This window comes from Mustelus asterias, chromosome 9 (assembly GCF_964213995.1).
Source record: "Mustelus asterias chromosome 9, sMusAst1.hap1.1, whole genome shotgun sequence".
Lineage (NCBI taxonomy): Eukaryota > Metazoa > Chordata > Chondrichthyes > Carcharhiniformes > Triakidae > Mustelus > Mustelus asterias.
Window position 1 is genome coordinate 91,912,290 of NC_135809.1, and position 14,169 is coordinate 91,926,458.

Below are 14,169 nucleotides of genomic sequence, written 5' to 3' on the forward strand. Positions count from 1 at the left end.
TCCTACAAGAAAACCTTCGGCATCTCTGTGCCACACACCCCAGACATACTCTCTTCTACCTTCTTCTGTCGGGAAAAAGATACAAAAGTCAGATCACATACCAACGGACTCAAAAACAGCTTCTTCCCTGCTGCCATCAGACTTTTGAATGGACCTATCTCACATTAAGTTGATCCTTCTCAACACCCAAGCTATGACTGTAACACTACATTCTGCACTCTCTCCTTCCCTATGTACGTTATGCTTTGTCTGTATAGCGTGCAAGAAACAATACTTTTCACTGTATACTAATACATGAGACAAGAATAAATCAAATCAAAGTCTACTGTGTAACAGTGGCTACATTTTAGAAGTATTTAATTGACAGTGAAATTAGTTGAAATGTCCTGAGGATATAAAGAATGCTATATAAATAAAAATTCATTAAAGTAAAAATAAATAAATAGAGGTTTTCTCGAGTTTTTCGGTATATGTACTGCTTGGTACATTATTGAGCCATTAGACCAGGATTATTCCAGCTTTGATCCCTGGTTTCAGTTGCGTTTTCTGATCTTGTCTGAAGCAATAGTAAATTGGTCCCTCAGGACTAGGTAGAATTCAGACAATGTTTATGCTCCTGATTGCTTTCCAGTGCTTCTGGATTAAAAGTTGGGTGAGGACAGGCTCTGGCTCTGTGATGCCCTCTGCAGTTGAGCAAGTGTATTGACACCCAAAGTTATTTTGACGGAAATGTGGTAACCAGCATCCATGGAACTAAAACCAGCAAGAAACTAGCGCCTCAATGAGAAAGAAGAATTAACAAACAAAATGAACCTTCATGTTTGGCATTTTCATTCTTGGCCCATGGCCTCTGTTTCTTCATTTTAAAAATTAATTATCTCAAAATACATGGAACTTACGATAAATAGCAGTAAGCAGAGCTCAGTTTCACTCATCAATCTTACATGGCAAGATCCTAATATCAGTCATGCGGTCAGGAAGAAAGGCTGAACATTCCCTGAAAGATGAGGATGGAAAATCATCTGAAGACACTTCAGGCGTGTGACTATTCTGAATTTAAAACACTAACTTCCTCTATAATCCTTTGTACCTGATTGTTCCACAGGGATAGACCTTAAGGAAACAAGCCGGACTGAGCTTGAGAGTTGCCTGAAGAGACCTGAGCTAAGAGATTGCTGCACTTCTGCCATGTCCTGGGCAGCCTCTCCTATAGAAAAACCAGTAAGTGCAATACACGTTTTTTCGGAAAGAGAAAATTAAAAATGACATACAAGTAACCAGAGATTCTTAATGCTGATCATTATCCAGCGATCTCGGGTGACAATGCTCATGTACAAATGTTCAATGAAAATTGGACTGGACTCGATTCTGATAGTTGAACAGCCTGATAGAATTAAATGTCTTACTGTATATTCTTGTCAGTATATAAATCAGCTGAACCCTCAAATTAGATTCCAACCTGTGACTCACTCCCATGTATCCATTATTTTCTTGTATTCTCTTGCACATAAGGTATGTCAGCACCATAACAACTCTTCAGAGTCAAATTCCGTCTCATCAGCTCATCAGTCAGGGTTAGAAATGAGCCAACATTCTAGTCTAACACAGCATTATGAAGTTAATCTATTATAATTTCTTTCTTTCTTTTTCAGGGCCTGGTTTCTGAGGAAGAAGTCCAGCTATTAATAGAAGAGCACAATCTCCAGCTCGCCCAGCTACAGGAACTGCATGAGTTAGTAATTGTGGATAACTACAATAGAGGTCCATTAATCTCACATCAGTGAAGGAAAAAGTAGATGCTTAATGCCACATTTGCCATCTTAGCTTTTAGCTATTTGTACTAGAACTAAGATAATTAGAGTGAAGATTGAATGGCGTAACAAGTTTTTAAAAAAACTATCTCCAGTAAGATCCAGGTTTGAATTCAGCTCAGCAAAGAATTTGATGTATCTACTCTTTGAGTGAGGCTATTCACCTCTCGGATCTGGGTTTAAAATAATCCAGAAAGAGTAAACCCAAGTTCTGCTTTCCTGAAGGGCATTGGGTGCACTTTTTATTTCTAGGACCTAAGTTAAAATCCATCATGAGTAAAGTTACTGCAGAGTTTGTTCTCTTTGAAAGTATGCTTTCATGGCTTGGCTTTGAAGGGTCCTAAGTTTTTAAAAATTATTCATTCAAGGCATGTTGTCTTCGTTGGCGAGGTCAGCATTCCTTGCCCATCCATAATTGCCCTTGAGAAGGTGGTGGTGACTTCCTACTTGAACAGCTGCAGGCCATGTGGTATAGGTACACCCACAGTGCTGTTAGGGAGGGCGTTCAGTAAAATGAGTTGGAATAGTGACTCCACAATTTCAAAAGGACAATACAGACACAAAGTCCTGATATTTAGTGCAAGTGGCACAAATTCAACAATCCTTTTAGTCTAAGCTGGAAGAGGAGGGAGGTTGGGGGAAGGAAAATGTTAAATGAGGAGAAAAGGATTCCAGCATATTGTCAGTGTTACGCTGTTCCTCATTCTTGTCATTTCAGAACTTTGAGAACTGGCTCAGCATTTGCATTTGTCAGATGGTCCTATATCCCAGCCTGATCATGCTTTGTTCTAGATTGAAGTTCCATATTACAAAGTGTTCTGCATAAACCTTATTCTAGGTTTAGACTGATCTTGATGCAAATTGTTCCATGCACGATGACATTTCGAATATATACTTGAAAGGAGCATTTTCTTCAGCTGCTAGAAGGAGCGCACACTCTAAAATAAGCTTTGAAAGTTAGGATATCTGAATGGAATCCACTTTCTTTACTGGATTCACAAGGATAGACTACTTAGGGGTCACCTCCATACCCAAATTCCTACAGCTGGGCAAACATTTAAATAAAAGAACCTGCTCCCACCAAATATCCATGGATTTGGATAAGTTTGACTAAGTGCCAGATTGCCCATCTCCTCCACTAGTAGCTATGAAGTAAGAAATGTTTGATAGGTGATGGTATATCTGTGTATGTGAGGATTATGACTAATACTACAGTGCAGAATGTCAAATCTAGCTGTCTGAAAACTGGACAATTTCAGAATGTGCCATGCATCAATTTTAAATGAAGAAAGTAATTCAAACACTTAACTGGACAATTCAATCAAGTGCTTCACCAGCGTGGTGTGGGACCTGACTAGTTATTGGTTTTGCTGCTTTGCGTGCAATCTATTCCTGCACTCCAAGTGACCCTTGATCCCACCAAATTTAGCTTGACCCAAACCACCCGACCCAAAATCTGGCAAGATCGGACCTTGGTCCTGAGCTTTCTGGTTTTGAGACACTATGGGGACGATTCTCCCATCCCGCTGTGCTGCTTTTGTAGTGCAGTGGGGTGGGAGATGTGAGCGGAGGCCATTTCGCAGCCTTCCTGCTGGGTGCCACGACTTCCATGCATCTCTGGCAGCTGGATTTCCGGCGCCGTTAGCTTTGTGCCAGAAATCGACACGGAACTGCATAATGTATACAGATCCTCATTTAAATGTTATTCAAATAGCATTGGCAGGCCGGGACTGAAGTCTCTGGGCATGTTAGCCTCCCCCTACCCCCACCTCCCACTGTCAGGCGTATTTCACTCCAGCGGGGTTTACTATAGCTCTCCACTTGTGGGGAGATGGTGGCCCGGCCCCACTGCAGTGAAGGGGGGCCATCGAGGTCAGGGGCAAGGGGAATTCCCCTGGGCATTGCCACCTTGGCAGTGCCAGCCTGGGCCCCTGGCACTGCCCAAGGGGCAAAGTGCCAATACCCAGGGGAAACTTTGGCACTTCCCACCAGGCATAGGGCCGTGCCAAGGTGCGGAGACTAATGGGGGCAGGGCCTAATGGGGATCGGGCCTCTGAGGGTGATCGGAAAGGTTGGGGGGATCCTGCTGCCACTCTGCATTTGGCTGAGTAACAAAAGAAGGGAGGCCAGCGATCGGGGCTGGCCATCAGGGTGGGGGAGGGGTCAGCCTGCTGGGGTTTACTGGGGAGGTGGGTTGGGACTGCGGAGTGGGGGGGGTGGGGAGGCTACCGTTGGGGGGTGGGGAGGGGGGAATTGGGAGATAGGGCTGCCGGTGGAGTGGGGTGGAGGGGAGGGGGGGTGAGAATCGAAGCTGGCCCAGACATGTTCAGGGGGGCCAGCGATCGGGCCGTGGAGGGCTTGCATAGCTGGCGATGCGGGAGTTGCCGTGCTGGCAAGCGATCGGGAGGCCAGCAGTGCGGGGCCACTGCACATGCACCGATCTTGGCACTGACAGATTGGTGCATGTGCAGTGCCCTGCTCAGCACTATGCTGCCGGCCTCCCCAACGGAAATAGGCCCCACCCACTGATTTATGGGCTGATTCACACTGGTGCATTCTGCAGTGCACCGAGTGTGGGAGATTCATTTTGAAACTCCCACTGAAAAGAACCAGTGTGATTTTACTCCAGTTTTTATGCAAATTTGACACTTAGAATTTTTTTGGGAGAATCGCCCCCTATACCTATATAAAGCTGTCCTCAAACCCTGCCTGACCAAACTTTTGATCAACCCTACAACATCTGTTTCATTGATTCAGTGTCCATTTCTAGTCAGGTTAGAGTTCTGCGAAACAGCCTTAAGATATTTTTCTATTATATAAAGTTATTGCTGTGGAGAAGGCTGATTTTTTAAAATGTGAAATATACTAATACTTGTTGTGCTAACCCATGATTTAGAATCCAACAAGTCACTTGGATAGCACACAAAGAAAGTAGCAGTGTATGTTTTCAACGTCTGGCCAAGACAAATGTGAAGTATCCAAACTGTACAAAATTTGAGTAAGCTCAGAATCACATTGCTACTTTGCTATGAAATTTCAGGAAGGAGATTTGGGACCTTCTAGAGTCACTCAGATTATCTTCAGCAGACAGTCTTCTCTATAAAACTTCCATCTCAGGTGAGTAGGGTGTATAAGTATATGTTTGTGTATGTACATATATGTGGGTATATTTCCATGTTGGATTCCTATCACTCTGAAAACTATGAAAGATTTTTATGTTAATATTGTTACACATCCATGATTGACACTTGTGCCCTCTTTGGATGGCATTCTGATCTTTACTGTGGTCTGTAATATCACAAAATCTGGATTTGGGGCAATAATATTTTCTTTGTAAAACAACCATAAGCTGAGTTTGATAACTTTCTGTCCAATATGAGATGTAGTCATAAAGGATGCAAAAACTTTGGTAGCTGTCAAGGTATTTGAGTTTACTTGAAAATATTTAGACTTAGAACTCACAGTAGGTCCTTAATACCTTTCTGACTTTGCTGTACTTCCCAAGTGATTGCTGCCTCAGTTAGGTGAATCTTCATAATCTGACATTTGTTTCAGTGGTTGATACTATTGCACCTTGATCAGAAAGTAGTGTGTTTAAGCCCTAAGCTGGGCCTAAATTCATAATCTGAACTAACCCTGGTGAAGTATTGAGGGAGGCGTGTAATTTAAGAGGATCTGTACTTTGGCTGGGATATGAATTCAACAGCCCGGCCAGGATTTTTTGGTGGCAGCATAGCTGAAAGTGGGAGCAGGGAATGAGAGTGATCCTGCTCTGGTGAACGGTGGAATATGATCATATTACTATTTACATAGATATTGGGAAGGAAACGAGGTACTTTAGATCATAGGGGACACAAGCTCAGCTTATGGGAGCCAGTGATGGAGCTGAAGCCAAGAGAACATCTTGTGCTGTTTAACATGAAAACATTCCTTCTTTCACTGTTTGTCCTTCTCTAGTCTTCTTTCACTGTTTGTCCTTCTTCAGTGCGGATGCCAGCTCATTGTCTGATTGAATAATTGAGCAATCTAATTTCAGTTATGTCTCTACAGCACATACCAGTTTCACTCTGGCTCTTCCTCAGATGTCCTTTATTGGTGATTTCTGTGCCCATTTTATTCTTGACCATTCACCTCATCATTTGTTGCCATATCTTCAGCTAAATTTTCAATGACTCAGAGAGAAAGTTTGTGTTTCTCTTGGATGCAAGACAATGAAGATTTACAAGCATTTTATCATTACCTGAAGTTCCACAGTACGTTGCTATAATGATATATAAGCCGTTGGTTAGTTCCTGGATCAGATGAAGTTAGTTGGTCTTGACCAAGGAGACAATAGGATGTTAGAGTTGATCTAAGTGTTCCTGGGTCAGGGAGAAGACAAATTGCCAGATTCAGTGATCCTTTCTGGTAATATGCATGTGCGGAGGCTGGGGAGAACAACTCCAGCTTGGCTGTGAATCTCCCAAAGCAAAACGCACTGTTGATATGCACAACAGATGTGATTGGCGAGGACTTTTGACAGCCACCAAATTGTACCAGCTGAATGAGCACATTCACTGAAGAACGTGGGAGAAATTTTGGGAAATTTATAAAATAAATTTAAGTAGGAAATCCTCAATTTTTCAGGCATTCAGCATTGCATTTAAGCAAGTCTCTTATGCTGATACACATTTGTGTAATTGTGTGAAATTATGCAATATTTTGCAGAAAATGGTACGTTAAAATTTGCCAGTGTATCACAATAAGGTTTGTACAATTTGTTTTGCTATATTAGGACAAAATGGAGACGATCACCATGGAGATGCCCGTCAGTTAACCTGTTATCAAGAATTCTGTCACTTGAGTTACTCAGTAAAACTACAAGCACAGCCTAAAGAAAGAAATGTTTGCATTTATAGAGCACCTTTCACAACCTCAGGATGGCCCAAAATACTTCACAGCTACTTGCATATTTTTGAAATTTAGTCACTTTTTTAATATAGAAAATAAACAACCAATGTATATAAGAGCAAGGTTTCACAAACAACAATATGATAGTGACCAGATAATCCATCCTTTTTTATTAATGCTTGTTTAAATAACTGCCTGGACTCCATCTACCTCAGTGCAACTCTTGAAATTTCCCATTTGCTGGGATGTCATCAATCCTATAATAGCTCTGGGTGCAAAATAACACTCAGGCAGTAATACAGGTTTCACCCAATGTTAAGTAAACCATTCAAAATCTCTGCCTCAATGGCCAAAAACTTGACAACTATTTGTCCATGTCCTCCTTTGTGGTCATAGATGTTTGTAAATACATCATATCTGGTCATGGAATGAGACACCAGGGTAAGGGGAATTGGGAATGTAATCTCAGCTCCCTCAAGATAGTAGGTCTGGTTCAGAGACAAATATCCTATGGTTTCTGTTCATGCTGTTTTTTTTAACTGCAAAACTGTATTTTGTGAAAGTATTGTCCCATGTGTTGACACACAAATTTAACACCAGTAAGCACAAGGTTCTCCACACTAGAAGAAAAAATGGGCAAAGGAATCTGAAAACAGTGTAGAAATAGCTAAAAAAGAAGTTTAAAATTCTGGCTTGTTTGTGGATTTGCAGTGAACAACAAGCCGTATCAAAGTCTAGAATACTGAACAATATTGCTGAGTAAACATGTCAATGTCTGAAATGCTTGTACTTAAGTGTTCGAATTAGACTGTACCTTGAGTATTTTATCCAGTTTTGATCACTTAAGATAAAAGGAAAAGTGCAAAATCTGGAGATAGTGCAGAGCTTAGACACTCCCCTGACCCCCAAAATCAGAGCACTCTGATATGTGGAAGGACAGGAAAAGTAAGAACTCTTTGGTCTTGGTGGCGCATGTATATTGCAAGATATTAATATGGAACACGTGAAACATCAGTAATACTTGAATGCAGAGCGTGCCAATGGGACGGAGCTTGGATTCAGACAATAAATGGGTAGATTTTTGGAATAATATTTTCTAGAATTTCTTTGAATGAAGTATGATTAACATGTGGATGGAGATGAAAATCTTAAATTGGACAAGGTACAGTTGGATGTTGCAATATTTTTTTCTTTTCTGGATGGATGAGTTAACGAGCATTGCAGTGCCTTTGTCAAATGTTCCTATCTTGAGATGTAGTTTCATTTATTCTTTGAAATAGATCTCACCAGCTTTGCTGTTCTATCCTGACTTGACAGAGTTCAACATTTGGTTAACAGACTTAGGTGTTTACAACACAATTGAAGCAAGTGCTTTTACTAATTCGAATGAATTTAATTTTAAGTTAGTTTTTTTAAGACTAAAATGGGTTGTGTAAAGTAATCAAAGTTTATATTTTTAAACAGATGTTCCAGAGAAGGAGCTGAGATCAGAGAATGCACAATCAACAGCTGGAAACCAGAAAAATGATACAGAGACGAAGGAAGGAAGGACATTTAGTCACTCAGTTCCAGATTTCAGATCATCACAAACCAGTCCAATACCACCACAGAAAAGGTGAGAAAGTGCCAGCTAAACCACTTAATTGTGAGAAATGAAGAGATAGGAATCAGATTAACAAAGTGGGAATAAAGTTTATTTTGAACGATTTAAAAAATGGAAAATTTGGTCCGCAAATTTCAATTCTGTAGTATCTTGGTTTTCAGTGCTTCAAGGAGAGGGCTCACGCATAGAAGATGGTCATTTGGCCACGTAATTGCACCCAGAACTAGTGTTAAGATTTTCAGATGGCTGGGGGAAGAGATTTTTAAAAAACATTTTGGGAGGAAAAGTTCTCACCGCCAGGCATGACATGAAGTGTAAGAACAGAGGTGCTGCCCATTACTGCTCCCATTGTGAAGAGATATAAAATACCATCGAGATGTATCCTGGTGAGAATGAGGGACCTTGCAGTACACAGGGTTTGCACCTGAGGAGGCCTCGTATCCTGTAGCAGGAGGATGACATTGGCATACTTTTGATCTGGAATGGGAACCCAGGCTGATTTAGTCTCTCCTGGCCTAGGAATACTGTGCATAATTTTAGTTCCTCCAACTATTGCTCCAGCGAAGAGCTAATTCAGCACAGAGTGGAGTTGAATGACAAACTTTCTTGGTGGTCAAAATGCAATGACATTTTGGGTGGCACATTTATCTACCAAATTAACAAGGATTCTACTACCCAGATGTCTTGTCTGTAAACTTGTCTTGCTAATCTCTCCGGAGTTCCACTGAAGTCACATTCTCGTGGCTCATTGATCACTCCCGTTGTAATGCTTGTGGAAAGACTCCTCTCGCTGTGTTTGTCTCATTGTATATCTCTGTCTCATTCTCCCACAGTGCTGCTAAAAAACAACAGAAGATGAATGTGAGTAGGAGCCTGTTGCTGAAGAGGAAATTACCACAGGATGTAAGTGGAGAGTAAATAAAATTAGTTTGAACCATTTGCAAAGAACAAAGAAAAGTACAGCACAGGAATAAGCCCTTTGGCCCTCCAAGCCTGTGCCGCTGTCATGTCCTAATGAAACTAAAAACAACTTTCTGCCCTTACTCGGTCCATATCCCTCTATTCCCTCCCTATTCATGTACCCATCCAGATGCCTCATAAATGTTGCTAATGTGCCTGTTTCCACCACCTCCTCTTGCAGCGCGTTCCAAGCACCCACTACTCTCTGCGTAGAAAAACTTGCCCCACACATCTCCCTTAAACTTTCCCCCTCTCACCTTGAACCTGTGCCCCATTGTAATTGACACTTCCACCCTGGGAAAAAGCCTCTGACTATCCACCCTGTCTATGCCGCTCATAATTATGTAGACCTCTATCAGGTCTCCCCTCAGCCTCTGTCTTTCCATTCAAAACAATCCTAGTTTATTCAACCTCTCCTCAGTCAACAACCTCAAGACCAGGCAACATCCTGGTGAACCATCTTTACACTCTCTCCAAAGCTTCCATGTCCTTCTGGTAATGTGGTGACCAGAACTGCACACAACACTCCAAATGTGGCCTAACCAAGGTTTTGTATAGCTGCAACATGATTTCCCAACTCTTGCACTCAATGCCCCACCAATGAAGGCAAGCATGCCATATGCCTTCTTAATCACCTTGGCCATCTGTGTTGCCACTTTTAGAGAACTATGGACCTGCACGCCAGATCCCTTTGTATGTTAATGTTCCTAAGGGTTCTACTATTTACAGTATAATTCACACCTAAATTTGATCGTCCAAAATTACCTTTCTGATTTTTAGATCTTAAAATTATAACATGAGGTGGTCTTTCTTATGGCTGCTATAGATGTAGATCAACAGCTATAATTTTACTTTCAGGTGCTTAAATCAGACTATTGTGTCAGGAGTAACAGGCTATATTGCTGTGCTGTCTCCTTTATAGTTGTGAATTTGTCGAGGCCAATGATGTAGAATGCCACCAATGTTGAAAACAATAGAAGAAATGTCAAAATAAATCCAAAGATCACTGCTCAAGTGCTGCAGTGATGGAGTTTCAAAACACCTAGGAGGAAGGGAAAATTGAATTCCCTGGAAGAATCATCATTTCTACAGTTAGTTTTAACAATTGATAGTTTATAACGTAATTAAAGCTGAGATTTTCCGTTTTTGTGGGAATCAAGGCATATAGGAAGGGGCTGAGAAAATGGCATTGAGGTTGAAGATCTGTTATCATAGAATCATAGAATCCTTAAAGTGCAGAAGGGGGCCATTTGGCCAATCGAGCCTGTACTGACAACAATCCCACCCAAGCCCTATCCCCATATCCCCACGTATTTACCCTGTTAATCCCCTGACACTAAAGGGCAATTTAGCATGGCTAATCAACCTAACCTGCACATCTTTGGAGTGTGGGAGGAAACTGGAGCACCCGGAGGAACCCCACACAGACACGTGCAAACTCCACACAGACAGACACCTGAGGCTGGAATTGATCGGGTCCCTGATGCTGTGAGACAGTGGTGCTAGCCACTGTGCTACCATGCTCTCCACAAGTTCAGTTCCATTTGCTATGATCTAGTTAAATGGCAGAGCTGGCTTGAGGGGCCGAATGGGCCTATTTCCTACATTCCTAACAGGACAGAGATTAAATCAGGGATTTTCTTTGTTCTTTTGTCTCAGAATTGCACCACTATTTATTCTGGGTACTTTCTCATCTATGATGACCTCCATAATTTGGTAATGTCATTTGGATGGGGTGAAAAGCAGGTATGTTGACCCTTCTCCAGTGCATTGTTAGAGTAATGGAGGTGGAGAATGGTAGCAAGGCTGCTCTCCCAGAGCAGGAATCAGCCCACAGAGAAATAAATACAGTCAAAAACCTCCTCTGATTAAATCTTGTTCTGAAACTCCTCTTTTTTGACCCAATTTCCTGTAACATTTTTGCATTTCCCATATTTCCGATCTCTCTGAACAAGATTGTCAAATCAAAGTTGGATAAGGCATATTCCCAGTATTTTGGTTTGACGTTGTACTAATTCGCATCACTCGGACTCTTATGGATAGTAGATAGAAGGGAACTCCACCACATCATTCTGGACTTTTTCCTAGACCCAAGTTTCCACAGTGAAAGGACAAGGTATAACCTACTGCACGACTGTGAGGAGTATGATGTTGTGTCTTAGGTTTGGGAGAGAATGAAAGTACTGGAGGAGAACATGTGGAGAAACAAACAGAATGCGATTGAAAATCTTCAGTCTGAGGCTCGTCGGAACCTTGAGAAACAGCTTTCAGTCCAGAAGAGACTTCATCAGCATTCAGACAACAAACAAAATGGCAACAGAAGCAAAGGTTTGTGACCTGGCTAAAACACTTCACACATGTTGAAGTATAGTCAAGATTTTGATTTTACTGCCAACTTTCTCCCCAAATCTCCTGAAGGCACTGATTCCTACTGGGGTACATGGACACTGGGTCGATTTCAAACACAAATGGCCTGGCAATTTCAACATTAGAAATCTTAGGCTCAGCTGGAGCCCTCACTCCAAATCCTGATGTTAACATTCATGCCAAATATCCATGTTTCACTGGGACAATCAGTGTTTTCAGGAAGTGTGTGCATTTATGGAAGAAAATCAATGCTATTCATGACTCTCTTCCTCAGCGCTGCTCTTCTTTCCCTCCCTCAACGGCAATCTTGACTTTTGCTTCCCTCTTTCTTCGCACCGCACCCACCTCTTAAAGGATTAACTGTTACCTCATGTGAGTGGAAATTCTTGAGAGATCAGGAATTCCCGCACAAAGTACAACGGCATTCAATCACCCACTACAGAAGCAGGAGATAGGTGCCAAGAGGTGATAATAGGGAGGAGGAGAACTCCCTCGTTGACTCTGTCTCTAATCCCAGGAATAAGGTAATTTACCTAATAGAGCCAGGTATCCACAGCTGAGACAGTTTAAAGTCAGAGTCGCACCTGGATGGGACTGAAAATAAAGATGCAATATATTTTATGTAAATTCGGGATGAATTTTAAAATTTCTGATATGGCAACACCTGGTGCGGAGGGGGGCGGGGAAGGAGGAGGACCTCCTCGTGAACCTGCTCCTGGGCCTGGTAAGGCATACCATCTACAGGTCCAGGCAGCGGGCGATCGAAGCGGTTGTTCAACCTGACTGTCTGCCCCTCTACCGCGGTTATATTCGCGGGTGTCCCTAGAAAGGGAGCATGCGGTGTCTGAGGGCACAGTTGACACCTTTCGTGCCCGCTGGGCACCGCAGGGGCTGGGGTGTATTATAGACCCCAGTAATCACATTTTACTTTGATGTTTTAAGTTTCTTTTCGACTTTGCTTTTTGTTTCAGGCGGTTCCCCCTCCTTTTGGGGCGCTGCCCCTTTTAAGTTGTCCCTCAGTTAATTTGATTTAGTTTATTTGGTTGGTACCCGAAAAGAAGTATCTAATAGGGCCAGGTATCCACAGCTGAGACAGTTTAAAGTCAGAGTTGCACCTGGATGGGACCGAAAATAAAGATGCAATATATTTTTTGTAAATTCGGGATGAATTTTAAAATTTCTGACATGGCAACACACGGTGCTGAGGGGGGCGGGGAAGGAGAAGGACCTGCTCCTGGGCCTGGCAAGGCGTGCCATCTACAGGTCCAAGCAGTGGGCGATCAAGGGGGTTGTTCAACCTGACTGTCTGCCCCTCTACCGCGGCTATATTCACGGCCGGGTGTCCCTGGAAAGGGAGCATGCGGTGTCCAAGGGCACAGTTGATGCCTTCCATGCCCATTGGGCACCGCAGGGATGTGGGTGCATTATCGACCCCCTTAATTGTATTTTAATTTGATGTTTTAAGTTTCCTTTCAGCTTTGTCTTTTGTTTCGGGTGGTTCCCCTCCTTTTAGGGAGCTGCCCTTTTTGAGTTGTCCTTAAGTTAGTTTGATTTCATTTATTTGATTTACACAAAAGATATCCCTAATTGCCCATGAACCAGGCCATTTCAGTGGGCAGTTAGGAGTCAACACATTGCTGTGGGTCTGGAGTTGCATGTAGACTAGAGCAGGTAAGTTTGACAGACTTCCTTCCCCAAAGTACAATAGGGAACCAGATGGACCTTTATTACAATCAATGATAGTTTCATGGTCACCATTACTGGGACCAGCTTTCAATTTTTTTTTTATTAATTGAATTCAGATTCCACCAGCTACCATGGTGGGATCTGAATCCATGTTTCCAGATGTCACTGTTACAGAAAGTGCTGGAGAAACTCAGCAGGTCTGACAGCATCTGTGAGAGAGAATAGAGTCAACGTTTCGAGTCAGGATGACCCTTCATTGGAGCAATGAGGGCAGTATAAAGAGGTTCCCACTGTTTTCTGGAGCACCATATGTCAGTAAACTCAACAAATTAGGTTCTGCATCCTTGCCAGAACCACACTAGAATTATGATCCCCATCCCAACACTATGATTGACACAATTTCAAGCTCCCATTTCCAATATACTGTCAGTTGTGTTTTGGTCATTTTTTTAAAGGTATCATCTTTTCTTAGCTTTCCGGATTGATGTACAAGTATCAAAATGCCAAACTTGTCAAAAGTTAGTACTGAGGCTTCCCTAAAGTTATACAGTCACCCCCTTAATAACTTGCAGCTTTTGAAATCTTGAGGCAGAAAAGAGAGGGAGCAAATTATCATGTTTAAGAAATCAATATAATTCAATTGGTTTATAATGATTCTGTAAGTGTAACCTTTAAGCAAGTCACTACTTGGTCTTTGCAAAAACAAGACCAAGTAATCATCCGCTGGAGGAGAGTTTCAGCTATGAAAAGGAAGCTTACCTCCTCCAACGGAGGAACATTTTCCAGATTGAAATTCTGGGGACCCAACAAGGGAAGGAGGTTGAGAGGAAATTATTCAAACAACTTACAGGA